Source organism: Solea solea, chromosome 8 (assembly GCF_958295425.1).
Source record: "Solea solea chromosome 8, fSolSol10.1, whole genome shotgun sequence".
Taxonomy (NCBI): domain Eukaryota; kingdom Metazoa; phylum Chordata; class Actinopteri; order Pleuronectiformes; family Soleidae; genus Solea; species Solea solea.
The window spans coordinates 2,965,301-2,990,541 of record NC_081141.1 but is presented as its reverse complement, the minus strand read 5'-3'; the positions used below and the strand labels follow the sequence as shown (position 1 = coordinate 2,990,541).

The 25,241-nt window shown below is 41.0% G+C and overlaps 1 protein-coding gene across 3 annotated transcripts in view; it reads right to left on the bottom strand.

Annotated features, from left to right (window-relative positions):
* Positions 1-25,241, bottom strand: part of si:dkeyp-14d3.1 (transmembrane protein 132C) — a 140,589-nt gene that overhangs the window by 66,730 nt on the left and 48,618 nt on the right. The gene's annotated exons all lie outside the window — the stretch shown is intronic.

Sequence of the window (25,241 nt, the reverse complement as noted above, 5' to 3'; positions counted from 1 at the left end):
ACAATTTGATGAACTTTTTCCTGCCATCTGTGATGAACACGCTGACGTCAGTACGCCACTCCGCTCCCTCGTTTACCTCACAGGAAACACAAGGGACATTATAGAAAGGCTTCTTTGACTGCTGCAAAATTTATACTGTCAGTGTCCTTGGCTCAGTGAACTACAAAGGTGTAACATGTCAAAGGGGATAAAAGCGCTTGAATTAAACGCTCCCTTAAAGGCAGCCCTTATTGTAAAGGATATACTGAAAGGGACCTATTTTACCAACCTGAACCTGATCTAAAGTACATGGCACAAGTGCATTAGTCCAAACATTTACTACTTAAACAGCAAGACAAAACTGGGCCAAGTGCACTGTTCAGAAAACTCACACTTTCTTTTTCCATTAAAGGAAAGCTTCACCGATTAGCATTTAGCTTTGTATTACTAGAATAGGGCTAGTATTTTTGAAAAACTGTGCTTCCCAACCTCAGTTTCCCATGAGTTGAGAAATATCTTCATTATTTTCTTTGTTACGTGCCCACCAGTGACACTTGGTCCTGTTAGCGTAGCTGTTAGCAAAGATGGCGGACAAACAAAGAAAAAGAATGAAGATGTTTCTCGATTTCGACTCAAGTTGAGAAATATCGTCAATCTTTTTTTTGTAACGTACCCACCAGTGACACTTGGTCCGGGGCTTGCAACTGCAACGCTAATACCCCACTTTTTAGACCCACACTTAGGGGGACGGGACCTCATTCCCAGAATGTAAACAGTGTCCGCCATCTTTGCTAACAGTTACTGTATGCTAACAGGACCAAGTGTCACTGGTGGGCACGTAACAAAGAAAAGAATGGAGATGTTTCTCGACTCAGGGGAAACTGAGGTTGGGAAGCACACATTTTCAAAAATACTAGCCCTATTCTAGTAATATAAAGCTAAATGCTAATCGGTGAAGTATTCCTTTAAATGTACCATGCAGTTTTCCAATCAGACGGCCATCTCCCAGTCCCGTTGAAAACCAGGTGCACTTGCGTCCTTCCTGTTCCTGTATAATCTGTTTGTATAATAGCAAACGTATTTGACAACTAGCTACTAACTAACTTTGCACACGAGCAGACGTCCATATGTGTTAGAAGCACAGTGTTTAGCATCAGCTTATGTGCGGTTTTATTACTCTCTTGATAATGCACCTTTAAAATAACAGCGGGATTCTGCATTCAGTTTTTTGTGGGTGATATATGCAACATCGCTTTCCACTGCCACAGCGTCACAGTGTGATACCAATACAACTAAACGTCTCATTTTAGGATCGACACGCATCGTGAGCTACAATGGGTGAGCGAACAATGAATTTGCTATTTTACACGACATCGGCACTGGACAGGAAAACGGCAACTGGTGCAAACACGAGTGCCTGTGTCAACACGTTGACTGTAAAGTATAATTATGGGGTGTGATTCGGTGGAGGGGACAGCAACATATCAGGTTTGAGGATAAAAATGAAATCATTACAGAGAACCCAATCAATTCTCCCATCCGGGCCATACAAGGTTAGCAGATGAAACCAAAAGATAGGACTTTGCTTTCATCTTGAATTTGTTGCTGCACTTTAACATTCCCCATGTGATTGCCTCTCTGTATGCCAATGAGTATATCTGCCCTCCAGTCAACATCCTTTTTTTTTGATGTGGTGTCTTATATGAAACCAAAATGGGTCGTATGAAGGATTGTATGTTTCCCGTCTTCAGAAGAATAAAGAAAAACACCACATAAAAGGGTCACTCTGAATCCTTGTGTGTGTGCTCATGTGAGAGAGAGAAAGTAATCTTTCACACTAATCTTAATGTGGATAATCCTTTGAGTGTATATACATGTCTGTTGTAGTATGAGGACTCAACTCTATCTTTGAAAAGGACATGTTGACCTTGTGAGGTCATTTCGGCTGGTCCTCATGATTCTAAAGGGCTCTTTGAGTGTTAAAACCTGTTTTATATGGTTTTATGGGCATTTAAACGATGGTTGAGGTAAGTATGGTTGAGAACTACTCAGATTGAGTGAATTGTACTTGTTTTTTTGTTGCTTTTCCTTTAGGGATAGTACCTGATACCTGGTGCTTTTTTTGGTACCAAGCGAGCCAAGCCGATACTAAAATGTGATCTTAACAGACTGCCAGCCACTGATTGGTCATAGAGTGTCGTCACTGGAGAGTGTAGTCATGAGCGCGACGTCAGACGACAGAGGAATCAAATTGAACATCAACTGCTCTCTCGCTCTCTCTCTCTGCGATATTCTGCTTGTCTGTGATGCGTTCACTGATGCTTGTAAAATCCCTGCGCCCTTGCATCCAGAAACTTTGTTTTACTGTACTATAGCATCATTTCAACACAGTCAAGTGGCGTTATGTCGATCGAAAAAAAAAATGCCACATGTTCTTCTGTCCCACTTGTAAAGTGGACTGGCTGCTGTCTGGATTTAATTATATAATTAATTATGTCAAATTATATGAAAAAACAAGGTATACTGTATGTTTGGCAAATTGTAGTCATTGTAGAAATACATTTGCTAGAATTGCTATAAACCTTTTATTTTTAGCCAAATTATTTCATTATTATTACTTTTTATTTTTGTGAAATTCTGCGTATGGCCCAAAAAACACCAGCTATTTTCCCTTTTGGCCTACCCACCCTGGCCTACAGTATTTTCTCCGGATGCCATTTTAAATCTCAGATTACACAGTGTTTTTGTTATTTGAGATAAGATCCCCGTCAGTCTCGGCAATAGCCATGTAGCCATAAATCCTACGACTTGCCCAAATAACATGACACCGACCAATGTAGTTTTCCCATCTCTCTAAACATGTACCACCTGAGATGAACTGCAACAACTTCCGCCTGACAACACCAGCAAATACTGTGTGTGAATGAGACCATCTTATCTCTCTTTTGTGACTGGTTCTCTCCTTTTGCTTCCCCAGTTTCATACTCCTGACAAGAGGATGATAGTCCAAAGCTTTTAGGCTTAGAGAAACTGACAGCATCTATTCGTCTTTGCTCATTCTTTATCTCTTTATGACAGGATGTCATTCCAGATTTGCAAAGGCAGATGATTGAATTGTTGCTACAGCAAACACAGCTAGTTTGATTCCTTTAGGAAGATGACTATTGAAAAAGGAGGGGGCGGGTACTGGAACAGCAGGAAATTGTATTTTATCTATGAAAAAACATAAAGGAACAGTGGTTTAACCAAAAGTAGATCACAACATTTCAAATTGGAATACCAGAAATACACAGAACATCACAAAATAAAAGCTTACAATGTACTTTTAATCCAAGGACAGACTTTTTCTTTCAGAATGTACCATCCATTGTTTTAGCCTGGGTGGATGGATGGAAGTGCTGAGAGGGAACATACTGACAGTGAGCACACAACTGTAACACAAAAACTCCTACACATTCCTCCTCAAGTCCCAACGGGAGCAGCAGGGTCTTGTATCTGGTTTCTTTACACTTCAGTGGTCAGGATGTCTATCAATGGCTTCCAGTGAGGCTCCAGAATGTTTTAAACACAGTTGGGTCTCACAGGGAAACCAGTCATTACTCAACAGACCATATCGGAGCTCACAGAGCGGTTGCAGGAGAGTGGTTGACGTGCCTTTTATTGACTTAATGGTCAGTTTGGCCTTGTTACCGCGCAATGTACGAGTTTCCTGCAGGTTAAAAACCAATGAGTCGATGCTAATGAAAGATCAGATTCAAGCTACACCGGGGAATTCAAGCCTTCAAATATAGAGCGGATTTACAAACATAACCAACTGATATCGACCAGAATACATTAATTGTAATAATGGATGGATGGAAATCTGACGTTGAATCAAAACAGACAACAGCGGCCAAACATGTTAACAATTACGATCACCTCTTTCTTCAGTGAGACGATCTGTAAAATGACAGATACGTTGTTTAGGAACTAAGTCGTGCGCATGTACATGCGACTTATTATCTCGTGCGTGAGAGTTATAAAGTGCCCATCAAGTAGATGTAAAGATATTTTATAAAAATAAAAAAGGACTAGTGACTGTCGAGGAAAAATAGAAGCAACGTGATGACAATAACAAGTTTACAAAGCGCTTTGAAAAGAAAAAGAAAAGCAAGAAAACCAAGGAGACAATGTTATGCAGTAAAGTTTGTGAGAACTTATTCAGAAGGAGAGTCTTGTTGCCGCTGTGAAGCTGCTACAAAAGTGTCAATTTGTCTCAAGGAACCAGTGCAGAGCAGATTACCAATATCTGAGAAAACAGAAGAGCATGAGATTTGCTATTGTCTCTTACTTCTGACAAAACAACATACAATGGCCCACAAACAAAAAGATTTTTGTTATTGTGCATTGACAGTCAGATTTGATATGAGGAATGCAGTGCTGCTTTTGTAAGCCATGCCGAATTCAGTCACACTGTGTATATTTTTCTTTATCGCAAGAACAAAAACCTGATTTGACATCTGAATATGCTATTTTGCAAAACCTCCAAAAATGGTTTTAGTAAAAAAAAAGAGTAACTGATGCAAAACAAAACGATGCAAAAACCGAAAACACACGCAAATCCCAAAACACAAGCAGGAGACAAAACACCAGCATATTCAATAACAGAAGTGCTCCCGGTCTGTAGGGGGCGCTCACTGTCATGTAGCCCTACGACCAGCCGTTACCATACTTGGAGAATACTTAATTCTTACTTTATTAAAAGATCTTTAATAAGAGGTTATCCGACTGTGGTCAAGCTATCCTACACTCGTCGCAGTCAAGCTGAGTTTAAAGGGCATCGACATCAGGTTTTCAAAATAAAACACTCAGATCACCGTATCTGTGTACGTTTGAAAGCACATCTCTCTCTGCTTTTTCCCACCCCCAATAATCCTATATTCAACAGACATACAAGTAATATACTGCACTTTCATCTGAATTAGAAATGGCCTATATTCACTTGCTATTATCCCCGTAATGCCCTTAATGATACCCTTTATCTGTACTGCTGCCTGCCATTCATTCACTGTTAGCACCATCTTTTTTTTTATGTATAAAACCCCTCTTCGTTCTCTGAAACTCTTTTATGTTTATGTTGTTCTACCTAAATTGCAATTTAATTCCTGGCCAAAGTGAATTCATGCATTATAGAGCCGGTATCATTAGTGTTCTTATACTGACTGTGAAATTATATCAGAGGATGGACAAAATAAGAGTCTCCGCCTAATAGCCCTAATTGGCGTTCCATTTCACTCGTTTGAAATTGTCAGTGTTTTTATTTCTCAATCTTGCATTTAGTAAAATGCAAACCAAACACTCTGGACAAAAGATTGGATCATTCATGTTTTACCTGAATGGGTTTAACCTGAATGATAATCATATCACAGTCATGGATGTGTCCTATGATATATTTTTTATAACACACTGGTATCGGTATCGATACTCCGTATCGGCCAATACCCACAGCACAAGTATCGGAATCGTTATCGGGAGGGAAAAAATGGTATCGGAACATCTCTAACCTGAACTCCTCTTCCTGTGAAGCCACTGAGCCACAACAGGGAATGAATGTTCTGAATATTACACAAACTAGGTAAAGATGCAGCTCGACTCATAGTTGTCAAACAAAAGTCAGTACTGTGGCAAGTGTCCGTCATACTGAGCTGTACAAATACAAAAGTGCTTGTGTCAGATAAGAGAGAACTGTTCATGACTATAATGCCATTCCATGTCACCACGAGCCTTTTGTGGACGTTAAAGGGGAGAAAATGACGCAGTAACTATGGAGGGCGTATAGAGTATATTCTATCATCTCTTTTTCTCCCCTGAATCTGAGTCTACTCTCATTCAACCATCCATCCTGCCTCAGACCTGATTGTATCCCCAAGAGGGGGCCCCCTTAATAAATAGTGATGAGATAAGTAGAAGAGTTACTTCTCAGCGGGGCAGTGAAAGAAAACCATTTCTGGGGGAAATCTAATAAGAGCGAGACTATAGACGATTCTGGGAGTCCCCAGCCAGCGGCCTGTGTCCTGCGACTCGAGCGACACTCCACAGCTTCTTACCATGCGACTCTTCAGATGCATCAAAGGAGGTCGGTGACCTATTCTGACCATTTCTATCCACCGAGGACCACATTCATCCACCATCAGCAACTCCCCAAAGTGCCGTTTCTTGCTTTATTGTACTAGCCCGCCTATATTAACAGTGCGCAGGGAAGGCAACGGCTCAGTGGGGAACGGGGGGAAAGAAGGAAGCTCAAGTGTAGGAAGCATGGCAGAGAGATAGATGGACACTGCATTGCTATGTGTATGCAGGAAGTCATTCACTTTTTCTTATAAACTGGAATCTGGAATGGTACAGGTGGATTTTTTTAACTCACCAGCCATCCCTCTGAGCTATATTAGACACAATTGGGGTGTTTATTTGTGATATACACTGTGCAGAATAGTGAGTATCACAACAAGCTTTTGATGGATTTTTAGGAAGTTTGCTATATATTTCCTTGTTGCCAGGGTGATGAATATTCCTTATGACACCTGGCGTTACCTGAAGGTGAAAGCATTCACTTATATCGAGGTACATTAGACCTGATACACACACAGATCTGCAGTTAGAAATACCTCTACACGCAGCAGCTACTGCTGCTTCTTTTTTTCCCCCTTTTATTTCCTTCTCACAAACAAAAGGGAAATAACATGAAGTAAGAGTGTGGGTCAGGCTATCAGCTGGCAGGTGTTCTGGTAAACTGAAGGACAGTCAAGACAGAAGAGGAGAAAAGAAGGTGAGGGAAGAGGCTGAGTGACAGACTCGGTGTGTTCGCAGCCAGCGAGCATGACTGTACTCCGCTGTTTCTTCGAATCCATCTGTCATGCGGCTCAGCTCAGCTGTTCATCAGTGGAGGAAAACAGATGCCGCGATGCTATAGGTTGCGCGGCACCGTGGCGGGGAGCGTTTGTAGACACAGAGCAGCTCAGAGACGCGAAACAGTTAAGTGTCAACACAGCGACAGCTAAAGTGATTCAAATGTAATGACGAACACAACGCGTTTGAGTCCCTTCAAGGGAACTGTAATAAGCACAAGGCGGAGAAGGACCTTCGCTGTCTGCGGGGCTGTCAGCGCGATCAAGTAAACACAATATCCTCACTCCATCGGCCTCACATCAGCCGATTCTCTTGCATGAATTATTTATTTGCTCCCTCTATGTAATGTCAACATAAAGGATAAGAAAGGATTTGGGATTCACCGTATGCGTGCATGAAAATATTAGCATTTATTACAGCGTGTTGTTTTGTAGAACAAAGCTGTGGAAGACAGTGACATGACCTGCCAGAGAAAGACTTTATAATAGGAGTCTAAAACAAAGCAGTACATTAGACAATGATCGGCCTTTTTGCTCACGTGTCAATGGGGGAGCCGCTAAGTGCTGAAAACATGGTCTTACCACAGACGTAGTCATTTCTTCCACACGTCAGGAGACACATTTTTGCGCCTTTCCATTTCCAAATCACACAGTGGAGATTACAGAAGTGCCCATTGTGATGCTGAGTGGCCATAAAAGAGAGAGGAGATGCGTCTGTTTGCCAATTATTGTATCTTTTGTATAGACACGAGTAGTAAAAGTAACGGGGGGGGAGCGTCAAAACTCCCATATGAAGAATTCATACGATTGAGATCACGGCACGCGGGTCTCACAGCATGTGTCCGCCTAATTGGATTCTCACAACATTCAAGTGCAGAGCAAGCGGGGCAAAAGCACAATGGGGGGGGGGAGGGCAGATGTGAGGAACAGAAACGGTCAATAATAGTCAGAGTGATGCGTTTTCCAACATTTTAAGGCATCGGTTACAGTTGTTTTCAATTAAGGCAGAAGAAAAAAAATCATTTGTAGGTTTAAAGATTTGTGAAGGAGCTCATCCCGTCTGTAAAGTCATTCTTTGTGGAAGGATTCTCAGGTGGATTAGACGATTACACACCAGCAAACACTCAAAAATTCACAGTACCCACACGTTATGGCTTCCACACACACACACACACACACACACACCCTCAGACACAACACAGTCATAGAAACAGACCTCTGTTGTTCAGCTGTGACAGATCATGTCACAACATTGCCTTTGGCAGGAGAGATTTACCCTCACACTCTTCTTTCTCATTTTCCCCCCCATCTCTTCTACTCGTTTTCACTTCATTTCCAGTTTTCGAGAAGACGGGGAGAATAAATAGTTGTATGCCCAGAGGAAATGGTTCAGTGTGACTATGGCTCTGCGGCTCACACACTTATGGCTCATGTCAAGTTTCATGCAATGGGTTGCTTGAAATTAAAAGTTAAGTAACTCACACTGTTTCAAGCCAATTTGCATGGACAAATAACGAGCTGTCACCAACAAGTCCTTCAAAGGTGTTTTTAAAAAACGCCAGGTTTGTTTCATCCAAGTGATTGCTTTCAGAGCTACAGGAGGTTACCATAGTTACTTCATGCGAAGGAAGTGAAGTTAAGCAGGCCTAATTTATGCATTTACTAATATGCATGTACATCGTTTCTGCTAGAATTTTGAACAGCATTGTGTAGCGGGTAAACATGAACAATAATTTATTGAATTTACTGATTATCATGAGCCTGATGCTTGTGTTTCTCACCTTATTGATGAAAGTGAAAAAAGGACGGGGAGAAAAGCTGGAAGCTCCTCTCAGCTGCTTGTGTAAATGGACTAGTAGTGTCTGGTCGGTGTTTATTGCATTTCTGATACCAGCAAATTTCAAGTAACATAAGTTCAGTCTCCTGCCTTCAACATAACATAGACCAACAATGTTATGTGAGTTTGTTGATTGTGTTGGTGTGTAGTGTCTTAGTGTGAATTAAAGGAATAATTCACGGATTAGCATTTAGGTTTGTATTACTAGAATAGGGCTAGCATTTTTGAAAAATTGTGCTTCCCAACCTCAGTTTCCCCTGAGTTGAGAAATATCTTCATTATTTTCTTTGTTGTGCACCCACGAGTGACATTTGGTCCTGTTAGCATAACTGTTAGCAAAGATGGCGGACACTGTTTACATTGGCTTGAAACCGCAACGCTAATTCAACACTTTTTAGACCCACTCCTCGAGGGACGGGACCTAATTTCCAGAAGGTAAACAGTGTCCGCCATCTTTGCTAACAGTTACGCTAACAGGACAAGTGTCACTTTTGGACATGTTGTTAGTTTGCATACTAATGACTATCTATATATTTTCACGTTCACCAAAAAAACAGTATAGTGTAGACAGGGCAGACAACACACCAGCACCTGGTGTGAAAGGCACCTGGGCCTCATAATATATAAAGATAAACAGACACATGAAGTACATGAACCTGTTCTCCATGAACCAGACAAAAGGCCAATATACTTCTCACTGCAAACAATCAGGAAGGTTACTTAAAGGGACACTTCCCCGATTAGCATTTAGCTTTGTATTACTAGAATAGGGGTAGTATATTTGAAAAACTGAGCTTCCCAACCTCAGTTTCCCCTGAGTTGAGAAATATCTTCATTCTTTTTTTTGTTACCTGCCCACCAGTGACACTTGGTTCGAGCCTTGAAACTAACTAACACTAATTTCCTACTTTTTAGACCCACTCCTAGAGGGACGGGACCTAATTCCCAGAATGTAAACAGTGTCCGCCATCTTTGCTAACAGTTACGCTAACAGGACAAGTGTCACTTTTGGGTGCGTAACAAAGAAAAGAACAAAGATATTTCTCGACTCAGGAGAAACTGAGGTCGGGAAGCAGACTTTTTCAAAAATACTAGCCCTATTCTAGTAATACAAAGCTACATGCTAATCGGTGAAGAATTCCTTTAATATGTTGATACTGTGAACAGTGCTTTAAATAATATACAGTACATATATATCATTTAAATGTCAGAGTGCTAAAATGCCCCTTGCTGTTAGTGGTGAGTGGGGAACCTCTGTGTAAAAGTGTGCTTTTTCAGCTTTAAAGTTACACTTTGCTTGAGTTTGAAAACGCTCCCTGACTCAGACATTCCACTTGTGGTGTACCGATGCGATATTAGTTGAGGGGTTGTCCATCAACAGGGTGGGAAAGGCAGTCGCAGTTGCTGACAAATAGAAACCACTGTGCACTGACGCACCGTTGTGATGACTGGCATGAGAGGTACAGAGCTCTGTCAGGTTTAGGAAGGACAGGGTTGGTGAAGGGGCACAGAGTCCTTCAGGGATAATGCTTAGTATTCAGCAAGGCTTTGGCTTCTTAACCTTCCCCCAGAGCCCAGGGTTATTTACATCAGCCAGGAGCTTCTTGCCTTCTTTTACAGATCCCCTCATCCCCCTGCTCCACCCCATGTCTCCCTTTCCCGAGGGCCTACAGGAGTTGGTTAAAGATAAGCTTTGTGCGGTTGCAGAGGCGACTGACACCCCTTCAACAACATGAGGATTTAGCCTGCAAAAGAGAGAACTAATGCGCTGCACATGTGCATAATCTCACATCACACCAGCACTCATCTGCTATGTATAGCTACGCACACCCTCATGCATGTGCAAACACTGTGACACAGCGAAATAAGCACAAGAGAACCACTCAATAGTCACACACACATAGGTAATGAACATGCGGCTAAAGTAAAAGGCCTCTGGCATGGCTTACTCTAATACTAACAAAATTGCTTTTGATCGGTGGAGGAGGGAGAAAATCAATGCAAACCATGTTTAGAAAACTGGCATAAGGAGAAAAGAGAGGGGCAGAAAATGAACAGACAGGAACTGAGTGGTCGGTGTGTGCAAATCAGAAAACAGCACTCCAGAAATGTTGATGTTTTGTTGATTTGGTCTGTTTCCAAAATCTTCTCTCAAGAGCCAAATGAAGTGGTGTTGACCTTCATTTTCAAAATCTTCCTTCTTTATGGGGGAACAACAAGTTACACATGAACAGGGGCGGGGGCGGGGGCTCCTCACAGGGGCGGATTAGCAAACGCATTTGTCAATAAATGAGGTGAAGTACGCTGACAACACGTGTTGAGCGTGTCTCTCGTCTCTCTCTCACCCAAGTACAATCGTTTGGGGGGGACACAATGTTTCCTTAGAGAAAAATGCCTCAAAAATAAAAATAATAGATTTCTGACTGCCCCCTAATATACGCATGATAAGAACCTGTCCTGCATGTGGGACTATTTTTACTTTTCATTCAACGTGACCATACATTACTTCCATAAAGAGTCAGTGAAGATGACAGAAGAATCCCCAGGCGCCCTTGCAACTGGACCCCCCACCCCCCAAACCTCGCCCACAGCTGCTTTGATAAAAAATTAGCTGCCAGTCTGTGATACACATTGGATCAACACATCTTCATCTAAAGCTCACTGACCTTTACAGAGAAAAGCAGGGAGAGGAGGGCGGCCTCCCTCGCACTGAGATCAACACACAGAGATAAAACGACAACCTCAGGACCTCAATGAAATGACGCAGCAAAGTGTTTGATAACTCAGGGGGAAGACAGCACAACACCAGAGCCGGAACACACACACACACACACACACACTACAAAGGGATGTTGTAACGCGTGGATGCAGCATGTGCAGAGTGTGTGTTCTATCCGTGTTCCAGGATAGAAAAGCTGTGGGTAACATTAGAGCCAGAGGGAGATACGAGACCAAAGCAGAGGCAAAGGGACGCTCCTTTATTGAAGACGACGGCAGTGAATCAAATCAAACTTGAAAAAGAGATAATCTCCATTATGTTGCAATTCCGTTACCAGCATAGACTGAACACTGCACCTTTTCCCTTCAGTTAATTTGAAGGAGTTGATATACCTTAAAATATTCAATTTGCAAGCTCCCCAGGTAAAATCCATTAAAGCCAGCCAGTAATGTCAATTGAATTAGGGCTGCTCCTTATAAAGCATGGATTCCCTGTTCTCTCAGCTGAGTGCCTCCGCTGGCACCTTGTTTGTAACCACAAGGCAAATGGGATTAGAAAGAGATACCGCCCGCTAATGTAATGACACAACTTCTCAAATCATGCAAAACCACAGAGAAGCACTAATGCTCTAATATAGCACTGAGAGAAAAGGCACTGCAGTCCTACAGCGTAAAGATTTCCTATCTGCACCAAAGGCACCTATAAACTATAAACAACTTGTCAGCAGCGTATGAGGTGAATTAGGAGGCAGAATATTTGTCTGTGTGTCAACAAAAAATCTTGAGAAATGCTGCAAAGGTTGCTGGGTTTAGCCTATTTATGTGTGTGCTACGGCACTAACGTCTTTTTACATAAGGGGAAGAAAATTAGTTCATTTCTAACCTTAGTGTACTTTAAGAAATGATCTTAATACACTGAATATGCTCACCAGCAGTGTAGTACAAATACTTTGTTACTGTACTTAAGTAGAATTTTCACATATCGGTACTTTGTTATTTATATTTCTGACAACTTACTTTTACTCCACTACATTTCCTGAATAAAATGTGTACTTTTACTCCAATACATTTTTTTATAAAATAAAACTTGAATTGGTGATGGTTGTTGTAGCTAGTTGTTTTTAGCGGCACTAGCTGTTAGCCGCTCAGCTGTTAGCCCCAGATTTCAGCTCAAAGTGGCCTTAAAACACACTTTTACTCAAGTAATATTCTAAAAGGCGAATGGTAAGATATTTTTACTCAAGTATCGCTTTCAAGTACTTTATACAAGACTGCTCACCAGCTGGTTGCTGAGTTTGTCGGTGTGTTGTGTGGTTTACTGGTACAGTGGCTTTAACAGAAGTCATATATAGTGTAGTATATTAGGGGGTCACGATTTAGATTTGAGATTAGATTAGATAGTCTCGTCAGGTTTTTGTACTTTCGTTTGCTACTTTGTCAAGCTCTTGTTTTTTTCTAGTAGTTTTTCCCTCAAAAGAGTGATTTTGTTTGTTAGCTTTAGCTGTTTTTTGTTAGTTTTTATTTGTTGCACATTGAAAATAAAAGTTTATTTTTCATTTAGTCTCCCGAGTCGTGCAATTGGGTCCAAGTCCTTGTCCTGGTGTGACAGGTCTGCCATTTTTAGACTAGTTTAGTTTAGTTTAGTTTAGTGTAGGATCACTGGTTTTATGTCATAATGTTTTGATTCCCATTTTCAGTGGTGTCCAAATGCACCTTCTGCCTTCGCTTTCCAAAAGGTGGAGAATTCAAAATAAAACTCTCAATAAAAAGCACGGACGTCATTACATTGAAATATCGCAGTGGTGTCAGCCGCTTAGGTAAACATGGTTGTCGTGCCTTGTTTGTAGCGTATGAGTCCGATTCTGCAGCTATTTTCAAATCTGACTAGCAAACTGTACGTGATACCTAAACAACACGATGACCTTTCTAAATGTGAAGTGACGAAGCACCGTTCACCCCTTTATTCTGCCACTGCTGCCTGGGAAGAGCTTTTTTTTTTTTTTTTTTTTTTAAATCACACATCTCTACGAAGAGGATAATTATTATCTAAGGCAGCGTTACAGTACGGGAGTGCGCTGACCCCCATTACATAGCTTAAAGGTCTTCTGCAGAGTTAATTATCACCACAGCTCCGGTGCCCTTGGTCGGTGCGCTTGACAATATATTACTCGACTGCGATTGACAGGTGACACAGTCCATGAAAGGCAAGGTGACGCCGTATTGAAGTGGGCAGCAGAAGATGTGTCCTTGTCCTGTATGTGTGACCACAGCTGAAGACAGCTGATAGACTCGCCTGTCAGAGCTGCAGCTTTGAAGGCACAAGGCTTTCTCCATCCCATCAGGGCCAAGCGTCCTTCGGGTCTCTCATGCTAATACACACTTATATGCAGACGCATAAACACGGCGGTGCTAACATATTAAAAGAAGTAGAGGAACGAGCTCCATATGGAAGCTTGGGTGTTTTGCATAAATATCTGATCGAACCAAAATCAGGATTGCAGACACGCTTCCACAATCACAGCGCGGCAGTCTCACGAGAGTCTGAGACAAAGGTAGTCACCGCTGCCAGGGTTCTGATCCACTTTAAAGCAAACATGCACCATCAAGCAGTAGCAATCGTATATGTTTTAGATACAGTAAACGCCGGGCACAATCAAAGGACATGGCTGCACAAAGAGAAGCCTCCACCATGAAAGAGGAAATGACAGATATGAACCAGTTTCTCCTTCACCAGCAGCGGCAGCGTGGAACTCATTGACTTTTCAGGAAGGCACACGGGCTTCAACTTAATAGGATTAGATGGTTATTGCAAGGCGTTCCTACAGGGAAACAATGACTGTGTGACAGCAGACATATCATCTTGACAGATAATAAGTAAACCATGTAAAAGCATCACACGCAGAGGAGGAGTGTGATTAGAAACTGCTCGGACTTACATATTGATATGAATGTAGAGTCAGAAGAAGGATGGATCTCAGAGATGAACGCACACGTCACTCTTGTGTCTTTATATGACTTCATTGTTTTGCTTCGCTCTTATTACTTTGAAAAAGCCACAAATAACAAACGAAAATGATGTGAATTTCTATAATGCATTGTTGATTTATTTTTAGGCTAACCATCTACCATTTATTAACTTTGTCAAATGAAGACACACACAGTTTGCAACCCTAGTATCTACAAAAATGTATATTACTCATTATATATATATATAATACATTATATACATTATATATAATATATATATATATTATATTATATCCTCTACTTTCCCCTTGAATAAAATCAAATGCTCTCACAACACCAAAAGTTAAGATATAAACGATGTAATTAACAAAATTGCAAAGGCTGAAATTCAACTGTCCTCTGTTTCATTGTTCTTTGTTTTAGGCCAACTTAAAGAATATGTTGCAGAAAACTTCAAATTCAAATCTTTGCATGACAGTACAGCAATTAATATTTCATTGAGCTTTAAATCTATTAAACAGTAAATATTGAACTGCAGTTCAGGCCTATTGAGCATTGATGATATATCATGTTATATAACACAATGCTTATTTGTGCTGGGCGGTATAACCAAAAACTAATATCCCATTATTTTTCATAGTTTAACGGTATACAACAGTTTACAATGGTATACAACAGCACTCGTGCTCATACATCTATACATCTATTTATCAATTATACAGTTCCCCTTCTATAGTATTGGAACTGTGAGGCCAATTCCTTTATTTTTGCCGTAGACTGAAATCATTTGGATTTGATATCAAACGATGAATCTGGATCTGATACACAATTTAGAAGATAGCACCTTTTGTTTGAAGCCACCCATTGTTCATGTAAGCAAACGTATTGGAACAGATTAAAGTGAATAAGTTATTTCAATAACTGCATCGAGCCTGAGACCCGCTGACATCACCAAACTTTGAAAGTTGAAATGTTCATCTTATGATTTCAAACTCAAGTGTTTTCAGGAATTGGCTTCACTGTTCCGACACTTTAGCAGGGCACTGTATACAGTACGTATGAAGTCAATATTACGATAGTTTATTGCTTTCCCTTGGGCCGAGGACAAAGAAAAGGTATAATCCAGTTGAGTCGAGACATAATTAACACAGACACCTTCATTCTGAACTCACTGTGATGTCTCCGCTCACGTGGCTACAACTCAGGGATTCATTCTCGCCATCGCCATCACTCTTCCGTCACAGCGTATGTAACAGGAGCTGTTAAAGCACGTGTGAATCAAGGATGCACATAAACCGATGCTTATTTCATGGCGAGTTATTTCATTGACAGGAGTGTGTTAATAAAAAAAAGGCTGATTAATTGCCGTCTGTCTCTGATGACTGAGTATCATGACGAGGCAGAGGAGGTTAATGGTAAAAGAAAAGGAAAACGAGAGAAAAGACTTATATTGTATATTATTATGTTGACTTTATATCTCCAAAGGCTACATTGTTTTTTTTCTTTATTCATCCTCTCCTCTTTCTCTTTCTGTCTAATATTTCCATTTGTCTGTAAGCAACCTTGAGTCAATCCTTTGTAGGTTTACACACGAGAACACACAAACATTCACACTTCCCGTCACCGCTAAGTGCACATTACTCGCAGCGCGCTTCATTTCACCTTAGCTACGGCTGTTTACTCTGTATACACTGTGAGTTAATGAGACTGTGACAATTAAAACCACTTGTTTGCAAAGTGCCAATAGTGTCTGAATGTCTGAAATAAATCTCTTTATAGGGTGAAGTTAACTTTAAAAAAACTACTGAACAGAGATTAAGGAGCGCCATCTCAGTCAAAATGAAATAAATAAATCAATCAAAACAGAAATATATAAATATGGCTAAGAAATAAATAAATACAATTATTCTTTTCCGGAGACTTTTATTTTGTTACGTCACATTTATTTATTTCCTGAGACTTTTATTTTGAAGCACAACATTTATTTCCGATCACTACATTTATTTCCAGGCCGCTTTCCTTTCCAAACCTTGTATGCAAATGAGGGGGCGTGGACAGCTAACCTGTCGGTAGCTTTCCTGTGGTCAGTGGTCCTCAATTATTTTCTGTCATGCCCCCCCTAGAGGACAGACATTTTTTCACGCCCCCCCCCGAATCGAAACACTATTTAGGACCTGATAATATTTATCTGTAAGAGTTGTCCCACCCTGCCTCTCATCCCCCCCGCCCCAGAGGGGCCCATCCCACTATTTGAGAAGTACTGGGTTAGTGGCGGTTGCTTCAGTCTGGATCTATGATTAACCACGCCCCCTCATTTGCATACAAGTATTGGAAATAAAAAAAACAGCCTGGAAACAAATGTAGCGATTGGAAATAAATGTGGCGCTTCAAAATAAAAGCCTCCGCAAATAAATAAATGCGACGTAACAAAATAAAAGTCTCCAGAAATAAATAAATGTGACGTAAGAAAATAAAAGTCTCCAGAAATAAATAGATGTGACGCTTGGAAATGAAAAGTAGTGACATGACATGACATGACATGACATGACATGTTGCATGACGCACGGCAAAGGGCTCAGCACAATGCTGTAGTATTACATAACTGTGTGACAGGAATACGTGACCGAAAACTTGCCTTTGACAGATTTGCCTTTGTCTGAATTGTACTCTTAAAAGTGGGGCTTGAAAATCACCTTTTCACAATACACAACGTTTAAACAGGAGATCTCTACAATCTGCCTTCAGCAAGTAAACAGCACAACTCAAGGTTTTTCCCTGAGGAGCCGTCATCTTAAAATGTGTACAACAGATGCACAAAAACATCAGAGACCCAGGAGAGAGCTGCCTGTAAGCACACTGGTCTTTGTGCTTTGCAGTGTGAGGGGAGTGCTGCAGTTTGTGGCATTTTACCAAGACTCCGACGGATGGATATAGCTGACACCTGCATCCTCTGCTCAGCAGCGAGGAGATGGGGACGTCACACAGTAAATTGCCGACAGAACAGGAAAGCTGAATCCTGGGAAATTTGCATTTTAACAGCCACAGTACACAAAAGTGTCAAGAGCCTCTGCAATTCTAGACGATGCGCCGGAAAACAAGGAAGAGGTGAGGGAGAGAGTGTGTAAAGGGAAACAGATGGGTGGCAGAAAACACATGGGGGGGCAAATATCACAGACGTTTTCACTGTTAATGTTGGCAATTTTGCGTTAAACTGCCCCCTCTTAACTCCTAACTTAGACCAAGGCTCCAGTTAAAACCACTGCACAACCCACCTGAGCCAAGTCGAGACATCAGAAGTGAGATGAAACCACAGACTGCAGTTCTCTGCACAAGACAATAAAAATGGTTAGATCTTATTTGACCAGATGAAGATGCAGATGTGTACAGACTAAGGTGATACTACGAGAGCATGTGTCATGATTTTTTATATAAATTAGGTGAGCATTGGCGAATTCATAAGACCAATATACAACATTATTAGGATTTTGATAAACAGGCACTTCATTTTCAACATTCTCTAACAGAATTGTTGTGTATAAAAATGCCCACTCTCCTAAAGGCTCAAATTACATGCGATTTTGTGCATTTGTAGTTTGTGATGTATGTCCGTGAATATAATTAGTTACTTTAATTACACATGAATTAATGCTGAGCATGTCTGGAGCGTGACGCTGAAGGATCCACTCACTTATCACAACTGTGCAGGCGATGACTCAATGCAAGAGGGTGATTCAGCCACTGCAAGCAAAACAGCCAAGAAGAAGGAAGAGAATCTTCGACGATATCCAAAAAAGTTCCACTCTAGGTTTCCTTCATAGGGCTGCATTTATTTATTTATTTTAACTATAAGATAGTTAGCTTCATATAATTAATTTTATAAAACATCTACAACAATTATGACCCGTAGAATCAAATCAAACTGTATTGTTGTCAGAGGTAAACGAATGAATGTGTCAGGGAGAGAGCGTGTGATTCTGAATTTTCTGACGTCACAAACCCAAGACTGCATCGAGCCATTTGCTACAGTTCCATACTATGCAATCAAGTAATTGAAAAGATGATGGCGATTTATCAACGCATTTGGCATTAAAGATAATGGCGCTACAAAATTTTATATCAGCGCACGCCAAATTCCAGATGACGTATTCTCACTCCCGAGTTCTTGACAGTTATTCACATATTTAAGATACTTTGAATAACTCAAATCTGAGATCAGCACAGTCAGAGCAACGCTGGGCCTTTTCTACCAAAGAGAGTTTTGATGCTTTAAAAATGGTTAAGAACTCTTTTGGAGATGATTGAAAAGAAAAAAAAAATCCATAATCTCTTTTCTTTCCCGTCAAGGTGACATACGTTTGAAAAGAAGAACTCTAATCTGAGCTGATACAATAGGACATCTCACAAGCCATTTACTTTGGCTTTTGTTGCTGTGATTCAGTGTGTGTGTGCTTTACAACTGTAATTATATGAAAAGGTTTCTGTGAGAAAACAGCCGAACCTTCACCCTGTTTAATGAATATCATTATGTCTCTTTCATGCACTCGCACAAGCGTCTGTGCTAATCATGATATGACCATTCATTTTGTCCACCCTGGATTTTTGCGTGGCGCGTTTACTGCATGCCCAAAAAAATACAATAAAACGACAGTGAAAACGATCTTTCACCACAGTTTCCGGATCTGTAATATGTCACAAACATAACACCGGGGGTCTCCAACGCGTAGCTCGCAAGCTACCAGTCGCTCCTCGACCCCTGCACTACACCTTACTTTCATATCTTAAGTAAAATTGCTTATTTTCCTGACTCTTAAAAGCATGCAGAAGCCCCTCCCCTTTCCCTGTCCAGGGTCCTCAGCGTGTGGGGCAGCTATCTCCCGGTATCAGCTGGAAATGTGATGGATGACATGTGGACGGAGAGAGAGCGCGGCTCCTCGGAGCCCGTCAGGCTTGCTCCCACTACTCATTAGTCTTCCATTTAGCCCAGCGCTGGGCCAGCCACCCTGATCGCACGCACACACACACACACACACACACACGCTCACATTTTCTGGTCAATGATGAATCCCTAACCTTCCTGCAGATGGAACACTCCACACTCGGCTTCCGCGGGAGAGAAAGAGGCCACCATGGTTCACCTCCCTCAGTCTTTAGCCACAAAGATAAACCACTTTCCTCTGCTTCTCCTTCCCCAAAGTCAGATAGTGCCTAATTCAACAGGAGGAGCTGTCATGTTCTCACTGTCTGTCCATTGTGGATACAGAAGAGTGGACTGGTCTCTGAGGTAAAGGCAAGCACTGTGAAGAGCCGAGTCAAATAAAGTGAAATAAAAGAGCAATTTAAATGTTTTATCAGCCAGTGGGAAACCTGCGGTTACCCGTTTGATTTCGCTCTTTGGTGCCAAAAGGTTTTGTTGCAGAGTCCTTGTTGTGCAATACCGGAGCCTGCAAAACCATAGGTGCATTGATTAGCTCAGGGAGACGGAGAAAGAAGTGGCAAGCAGAGGAAGATGACGAAGGAGAATTGATCTACGGTCCTGATCAACACCTTCCGCTGCACTAACAAGGCGCACGCCTCTGACATCTGCCCTGGAAAAACTCGTGTTGGAACACTGACACTCGAAGGCACCAAATGAACAAGCAAAGGTTGCAGACCTTTGGAAATGCCACGCGGCGGAACAGTGTAACCAAATGTGCAAGTGCGTGTAAAATGTCAGTTTGGATTTCGAACGGTTCGATCGTGACGTGTCGGGGTAGAGATGGAAATATCTACCTCTACCAGTGGAACGAGAACAATAAAACGACCACATCTGCAGTCAGGGCACAATCAAGGTGAAACACAATATCTCCATCAAATTAGCCATTGAAACAAGAAAAAGCCCAAGTGCAAGCCAAATATTACATTATCCAACAGCAAACTTCCTGGCATGAAAATCTAATCTTTAAGTCATTCCACGTTCTGTCTCCGTATTCCTTTTACGAGAACGGGGTCTCTGCAGGTTAATAACAGTTTCTTCCAAAGATTAGCGCAGGAAGAAGAGGATGGAATTACAGAGGGGAGTTGGCATTTTGATAATACAGTGCTCGTCTCCACTTCCCTCCAAGGACTGGCTGAATGTGAAAATGGTCATTAAAATAGTGGACTTGACACGGTAGAAATGGATATATTTTACACACACACAACCCCATGATTAACTTTCACCCAACCATCTGATTTATTCCACATTTGGATACTGACGTCATTTGTTGCCACTGGAAAAATAACACATTTTTAAACTCCATGACAGCAAATCAAACACCTTATATTCATGTCATGACTTTTTCTTATTCTCATGTTGCAGATTAAGTTTGAAAATCCATTTAAAGGCTTTTTTTTTTTTTTTTCATTTTAATCACTGAGGTTAAGATAAGGCCAACTGGACTCTGGGTCATTTTTACAAGTAATCTGTGTGAACACTCTTTGTCCTTAATGGATTTACCTCCCGAGCCACTGCTAATCCTCATCAGCTGCTGCTGCTGCCGTCTTCAAGAGAAAAGAGAGGGTTATAGACTTCCTTTGTCATCCAAGTGTTGCAGCTCTGTTAACAATCGCTTTGTCACGCTATGAGCATGGACACTTCCTTGGCACTATATACAAAAAAGTGGGTGTTTCATAGCAGCAATTCACCTCTGCCGTCTCTCTGGATCGGTGGGGATCTCTGACTATTTTGGCGCAACATCTGTCTTTTATCATGAAAACAGCTGGCGAAGAGATGAGTTGTTTAAGATGTTGCCTGATTTATGTGTCGTCTAGTATATACATCAGGGTGTTCACTTGGTTGTGTGACGTCAGCTACCGTAGCGTGCAATGTATGCAAGTTTAAAACCAGCGCGGAGTCACTGTGTCGTGTACGGCTGTGTGGATAATTGTTATTAAATCAGATTAATACGATGCCCGTTCACAAAGAGGTTAGTTTAATTAGACAGATTTCATTATTGTTAAACAAAATGGTGATAAAAACAAGAATAATTATTATAATAATAATCTACAGTCATATTTTCATCACTTAAAATGTATTTTAAGGTGAAGAATTAATTTTAGTTTTTTTAATTTAGAGACCAGACAACAGTAGAGAGCCACACAGAGGTCAAATTTCTGGATATTTTTCTTAGGACCTCCATTCTTAGGAATGGATAAACAAAACTGATTGATTTCGCTCCACACTGTAGATTTCTGCCTCTCTTCTTGGTCGTATTCAGCAATCTCTGAGAATTCTAACCCCTTACCGGGCAAAGAACTATATTTGGTAATTCCCGCAGACATCCAAAAAGCATTACCATGCGCTATGTCTCATTATATGGCTGGGTCTTCTCCTGTAATATCTCAGAAACTAATGATGGAAATCAATCAGGTGTATTGGAGCAGGGAAACTTCTAAAACATGCAGGACAGGGGTCCCCAAGGCCAGGGTTGGGAAACGCTGTTCTGCCCATTGTCAGTGCGTCAGAGCTCTACTCACGCTGTAACATGAAATTACATTGTAACCATTGGAGGGAGAAATCATGTGATAATGAATGTCGAGACTGTTTCGATGTTTAGATCGCAAATGCAAGGACAGACGTATGCTAGGTCTGAGGGGGCCTTAAAAACACTTAAAGTAATACTTCACCGATTGGCATGTTTTTGAAAAATTGTGCTTCCAAACCTCGTTTTCCCGAGTCGAGAAACATCTTCATTCTTTTAGACCCACTCGTAGGGGGAACGGGACCTCATTCCCAGAATGTAAACAATGTCCGCCATCTTTGCTAACAGTTACGCTAACGACACAAAGCCAAATGCTAATCGGTGAAGTATTCCTTTCAAGACTGGTTATAACTGATGTACGAGGACCAAAGACAGCAAGACATGTCTAAAAAACTATGGGAACATGAACAATGAAGTATGACTTCACAACTATTTGGCATTGGGTTCAGTTCAGCACAATCTGTTGTTAGCCATTCCATCAAAGGACCTACAGTTTATCTGACTGGGTATTCTTATTACCATCAGCACTCGGTCTGATTTGATGTGGATAGGGGGCAGGACTATGATCCGAGGGGGGGTCTCTGATGATAGTCAGAGGGAATGTAGTCAACCTGGTCAACACTGGTTGATATATAAGTTGGGATGAAAAGATTAAATCCTATATTTGAAGTGTCAGATTGACAAAGGCAACTTGTATAGCCAAAGAAACCCAAGCTGAGGGTGATGAAAGGGTAAGGAAGGCACATCATCTCTGAATAACACGCTGCTCATACCTGACCGAGATAAAACGAGGTGATTCAGGCAAATTGTTTGACAAAATGTAATGGTGAGGCTAACAGTGCAATGTGCTGGCAGCACGAGAACAGAAAATAGGGTAATCAACAAGGTGAGATAAATCAGGTTAAGTAAATGTAATGTGTCTCTCGTTGCCATTTGGCTGGACCTCCAGTTCCCTCTGCACTTAGAAATCAGAGGAAAAATATGGGGCTGATTACGCTGATCCCAGTGGAGCTCGTGTCTTTTGGCTTCTCACACACTGCATTGGTCAAATTTAAAAAAAAAAAAAAAAGAGCCATGGCTACTGAAACCAGTGATTGGAAATATGTGTGTATTGGTCAAGTTTGATCATGGCACATCTATCTGCCACTATCGTTAGAATAGCATGATCATCATATTAGGATCATCCTATTTTATTAGAGATTCTCCTTTTGTGAATATAGGATGAACATCGGAGTGAGCGAAAGCCCTCGAGAGCCACCAACAACTTTTTAAATCACACAGCAGTGAGTGAGAAGAGCTAATTAGCCGCTGTGAGCGAACAAGGGGCGACAAGTATCACGGAAGATAAAATACAACCAGTTACGGTGCCAATTGAGGACTTTAAGGGGCACATTAAAGTCTATGAAAATGAATAAGAAAACCATTCAATTTAGTCTTTTGTGTTCCATCCAAGAAGCGGCACTAAATCATGTGTCTGCACTTTGTGACTATTCAAGGTCTAATGGATGATGCAATCAAACTGAGAGGAAGATCTGATGTTTAAATGAAGTCTCTGCGACTGTGATACTGTATTTCCATCATGACAGTGATGGATGGTTTAAAACATTTAATATATAGTCTCACTTTTAATACAGTTTGTGTTATTTAAGTAGCTAAACCAAGACTATAATCAAAATTATTATTTAAAAAAAAAAGATAATCTGTTACTGTATATTATGATCTAGATCAGGGCTTTGGAACGGACAACTATTGTTATAATCAGAGAAGAAATACTGGCCCCAAATTAAACATGAACATACACACTAAGAGAGTCTAGCTTAGAGACTGTAATTAATTATGAGGGAAGTGCTTTGATCATGTTTATGCTTAGAAGGGAATAAAAGTGTGAGGGGCAAAGCAAATTGTAAGAAAAAGACTGGGGACTGAATGAGCTGACTCATTAATTAGCAGTGAATAACAGATAGAATGAATTGCTGTAATTTAATTCAGTCATTCTACAAAGAAATAATTACTGCTGCATGTATAATGTAGAGGGCAGGAAACATATTTTGATCTCCAAGCCTCTCCTCGTGTCAATATATTTATCAGCAGTGAGAGGGCTTGGCCTTGATTAGTCGTCCAGCAGAGTATTTGTTCTGTGAGCTTTGATTTATTCAATATTCCTCGACGTTTAATTAAGATTAGCATGTGTTCCAGGAGTTCAGATTGGTCACAGATATTATCAGCTAATCAAACCATAACACAATATGTACCTGTGTAGGGTTGGATACCGAAAGCCGGTACTTTTTGTTCTTGGTACCGCTTTGCGTCGGTACTACCAAGTATGGGTTCACTTTTAATGAATTGGGTCCAAATTTTGGTACTTGAAATGTCTGGGAGAGCGCGCGAGAATGTGAGAGCTAAACATGGCGAGACTACGAGAGCATGACAGCAATAATGGCGAGCCGAAAGCGGTCGAAAGTGTGGCTGCATTTTACTTAAGTTAAATAAGTGCATTGTGCAATTTTTTTGTTGTGGAGGTCTTGTTGTTGTTGCAGTTGACGTGGTCCTAAATGTTCTATATTTATTTCTAATTAACATTTATTTAGGATTATTTATTTACTCTTCTTATATCTTCTTATTTAAAAACTGAAACTGAGACGTGTAGACTTGAAGACTACAACTGAAAAACCAAAATACGGTACCGGTTCCAGATACCGATACCATATTGATTAAATTACGAACGGTACCCAACCCGGTACCCAATCTTCTCTTAGAAGATTCTCTTCATGTTGATTGTTTAGTTTATGTCTGTTGATTGTTTATTTATGTTTACTTATGTAACTGCCTGTTTGCACCGTGGGTCTGAGAGGACTGCAATTTCATCTGTGCTGTATGTGGTACATATAGTACATTTGACAAATAAACTACTTGAATACTTGAATACTTGAACCCTATACGTCTGGGTATCCATTTACACAAGATATGTTGAGGAAATGATTGGGCGACTTTGAGACTGATGCTGGTTCTATTTTTTCTTCAAACAGGTCAAAAATTCACCTTATGTGCAGCTTTAAAATTCATGCTCATTAGTGTAACATGGAGGATATGCTGCCTGCCTGATTTGATCGAACCTCCCCGCTGCTGATTGGCCCGTTCTTTCTGTATTCTCCAATCACTTCCTTTTTCCAGCCTCTTCAGAAACATACTGAAAATCAGGCAATCGGGAGGATTGGAACAATTGGTTGGCCGGGCTTTAAGGCTCTTGTACACTTACACTGTGTGCGTCATGAATACTTCTACTTATGGCCAGGACTGTCAAGTTTGATACTTAGCTTGGAGTGAGTTGGGGGGGGCGGGAGGTGATGAGTGGGGGAG